Below are 4,625 nucleotides of genomic sequence, written 5' to 3'. Positions count from 1 at the left end.
GGATCCAACAATAAAAAATAGAAGCATACTATCTCGTTAGGAGATGAGTACTGAAATCAGGGGTATAAACGAGTTTTGACAGTTCGCAAACTATTCAAGCCTGGCTCGTTGAAAGCTCGATCAAAGTTCAGCTCGATAGGACTCGACTCGAGTTCGGGATCGGCTCGAGCACTAACAAGCTGAGTCCGAACTTTCTTAGGTTCGGCTCGCAAGGAGCAAACTTGATTACTTTTAATTACTATATATATTTAATATATATTTCGTTGGTTATTATTAGTTTTTATCACAATTCACGACTCAAATAAGATTTAACCTGTAAAATAAACAAAAAAAAACTTAGACATTTGAGTCTTTAGCTAGACAATTAATTTTTGATAAGAAACAAACTTTAATATATATTTCATTGTTTGAAATTTTTCTTCGAGTTAGTGATTTCTGATCACTAAGTACCATCTACTATTCTAGAATCTCGACAATAACATTATTTGTTTTTCTTTATAAATATTTAAACTCATATTGAATGTTATAAAGATTTTTGTTTTCTACGCTAAATATTATATGAATTTGGTTAAAGCTCATTAGAAGCTCGGCTCGGCCAGATTCGGTCAAAGCTCAGCTCGATCAAAGCTCGGTTCGAGAGGGCTCAGCTCGATATATTAACAAGCCAATAGCGAACCTACTTAGGGCTCGACTCCGCTCGGTTCATTTACACCCATAGCTGAAACACATGTTTAATTTTTTACAAATAAAAATAATAGACTCCTTAACTTAGAAATGATGAAACCCATGTTTAATTTTTCACTTTATATTGGTTTGGTTAGAGAATTAATAATTAGAAAAAGAGCATGTCACTATCTGATTATGCTAAAACGTCCCTCCCTGCTGCATTTAACTTTTGTCTGTCAGAAAAATTTAACCATTTCTTTTTCTGTTCGGACAACAAATTAACACTTCATATATGTTTCTCAACAAATTCCATATATATAAAATTAAAAAGGGAATATAATTATATAGAAATAAATAAAACTGTAACCTTAAACTATATTTAAGAAGAAAAAGCTCTTAACCACTAGAATTAATAATTTATTAATGTCAATATCATTAATACTTAAATCTGAAAAAATAGTAAGCACGAAATGTGGAAAATAAAGAAGAAGATGATGATGATAAAAAAGAGGGAAGCAACTATATATAGTGGAAAAATAACAATTGATTAGGCTGAATGATGTAATTACGCCACAAGTCCCTCAACCTGCCTCCTTGAGGCCTCCAAAAGGGCAAAAAAAGTAAATTATAAAGAGAGAACAATATTATTCAAATTTGTCATTTTATTAGATATTAGCCATGCACCAGGGCCACGTTCATCAAAAAATCGACTTGCTTTTCCAAAAAAAATAAACACATTTAACAATAAATTAGGGGGCGTTTGGTTCGGGGTCTTTAGGAATGGGAATGGGAATGTGAGGGTTTCATTCCCTTTGTTCTTGTTTGTTTAACAAAAAAATCCATTCATTTTACCCATTTTAGATTATAGGATTACCTCACTTTAGGTTAACCCATTACCCCAAATCTTGTAGGGAATTGGATTCTCTTTCCCAATTTTTTTTGTTATTTTTATTTTATCGAACCACAAATATCTGAAATTTATGAAATTCCAGAATTTCTGAAATTTTTGAAATTCCAGAATTTTCAAAAAGTCCAAAATTTTTGGAATTTCTAAAATTTCAGAATTTCTAGAATTTCAGAATTTTAAAAATTTCAGAATTTTCGAAATTCCAGAATTTCTGGATTCTGGAATTCTAGAATTTCTTGATTCTAGAATTTCTGAAATTCTAGAATTTTCAAAATTCCAGAATTTTTGAACTTCCAAAATTTCTAGAATTTCAGAATATCTGAAATTTCAGAATTTCTAAAATTCCAGAATTTTTGAAATTCCAGAAATTCTAGATTCTGGAATTTCAGAATTTCCGGATTCTAGAATTTCAAAATTTTTGAAATTACAGAATTTTCGGATTTTGTAATTTTAAAAATTCCAGAATTTCAAAATTTTTAAATTCAAGTTCCAAAATTTCCAGAATTTAATAATTTTTTGAAATTCTAGAAATCTGAAAGTTCAAAAATTCCAGAGGTTTGAAATTGCATTCCCTTTCCTAAACATAACCAAACACATAGGGGAATCAACGTTTATTCTTTTCCTTTCCTTTGGTTTCCCTTTCTTCATTCCTTTTCTCTTACCTCATGTGAACCAAACGCCCCCTTAGTGTATGTGCAAAATAAAGTTTCAATCGACACCAAAATTGAGTAATTACATTTATGACCTATGAACTTTATATTTATTTTTATTCTGGCCCTTGAATTTTAAATTAAATATAATGGTTCTAAATTTTGCATTTTACTAACATAATTATTACTTTTATAGTTAATAAAAGCAAAATGAGTACTGTAGAAAGTTTTTTAGAACTATATTTGCTATAGAACTTTTATTTTTAACTTTTCAAATCACAATTTTCAAAAATTTCTTTCTCTAAATAATTACCTTCTTTATCTTAACCAAACAATACATATGAGAATCTGGTGTTCCTAAATCTCTATCCTTTATATGTCTGTCAAATTATAACGTGTAACATAATTATCATATGTTAACTTAAAATATAAAATAAAGAATGGTTAAGAGTGAGTTAAAGAATGATAACTATGGCACGTGGCATAGATTGAGTGAGAGACAGGTAAGAAAATAGAGAATTGAGAAAAACATATTCTCTTCTAAACAACACCATAAAACAAAATTGTTCAAGAATTAAAGTTTATTAAAATATCATTTTTTGGTAAATTAACGATGACATATTACCTATTATTGAAAGGATAATTTTGACCAACGTTAAAATGATCATTATGTTAGTAAAGTATAAAGTCAGAGAATATAATCAGTAGTGAATGCTTGGGGAAGCGGAAGCCCTTATACTCCGCAAAACCATTAGTAGGGTGCTGCTCCAACCGGAATTACCCTCTTCTTCTTTTCGAATTTCTCCCTCTCTTTCTTTTGTCTTTATTTTCAATTCATCCGTTCATCGCACAGCTAGCATCGAAGTTGGCCCCTCTCTCACCGGCCCACTGAAGGACTAAAATAAGCCCCCTTAATCTCAAATCCTGTTCCACCAATTTGAAATTCATGGATATAATGAAAGTAAAAGCAAAGTTGATGGACCATGAATGTAATTTAAATTGCAAAATGATGAATAAACAAGATATGTCCCTGCTCAAAGCGATGATCTGTGGGTCAATAGGACAATTGATGAACTCATCATCCTCTCCTTTTATTTGCTTTTGCTTTGTTTTTTTCTTTTGTATCTAAATTCAATTCATTGATATAAGAAGATTTGGTTTAAATGAGAGTCTTAAAACATGGCCACTTGGAGGATCATAAAAAGGGAGGAGAAGATCATTGTAGTATTTTTAAATGTTAAAACATTGACATTGCATATTGATATTATCACGTAACACTAATTAATAATTGAAATGTGTCTTACTTATCTCCCTTTATACATTCAATCATATATGGGAAAGGAAAGCACAGCGAAGGAAAGGAAGCCACTAAATGATCTTGCCCTCTTATCTTTCTCAGTTTATGACATCACATACCATATTACTTTTAGAGCATTCAATAATCATTTACAAAAGTTATAACACTAATTACGTCATCATGATAACTTCGCATTATTATTCAGACTACTACTGATTAGACGTAAATCCCATCCCATGCATATCTCTTTCCCTTTCTCTTTATTATTTAGTTTTACATTTTATTTCTCTTATTGCATTACTTATTGACAAGTTTTTAGTTATTTGGATTGAAAGAACCATTATCACCGAATCTACGTTTTTAAACTAAAATAAATCTATAATTTAAATCCTAACAATACTAATTTATTAACATGAGATACACAATATAGAGATAAGTTCTAAGTTTATGCTTATAGTTTTGTTTGAAGTATGTATTTATCTCTAATGCATGAAATGATACCGTTTAACTTTGCATTATCATTCAAGCCACTGATTAGATATAAATCCGACCATCTCACTCTGATATCTAATTTAGTAGAATTTGAGAGGATGAAGATAAGAAATAAGAGAGTTGTAGGGTTTTGTGTGATATAGCTTAGTTCCATAGTCATTCTTTCTATTAATAAGGTCTATAGGATATTTTCGGTATTTGTCAGTTCTACGCCCTAATCGTTATTCAAGACACGTGTATGAATGATAATTAGAGTATATTCTCTAATGGATCTAACTAGATTTGACGTGTGCTAATAACAAGTTGTAATTATTAGAATTGATGTACTTGATGTTTAGTTTCTTTTTTATCATTAGATTAATTTCACTTTTGATTCTTGTATATATATTTTTTTTGCCCCTTAAAATAGTTTTGAGTAGATTTTTTTATTTTATCACATTATTTCTTTATAATTATTTTCAAATGATTATTTTATTTTAGTTTCTTCTATTTCACTGTCTTTTGATTTTAATGGTTGAAGTAGTTGATTTTAATTCCTATAATTACATATATTAATCTATTAATGCAAAACATGATATAAAAAATGATGTAAAAAAGAATTCATAATTGTAGT

The sequence above is a fragment of the Euphorbia lathyris genome, chromosome 1, assembly GCF_963576675.1.
Source record: "Euphorbia lathyris chromosome 1, ddEupLath1.1, whole genome shotgun sequence".
Taxonomy (NCBI): Eukaryota; Viridiplantae; Streptophyta; class Magnoliopsida; order Malpighiales; family Euphorbiaceae; genus Euphorbia; species Euphorbia lathyris.
This window is presented reverse-complemented; position numbering follows the sequence as displayed.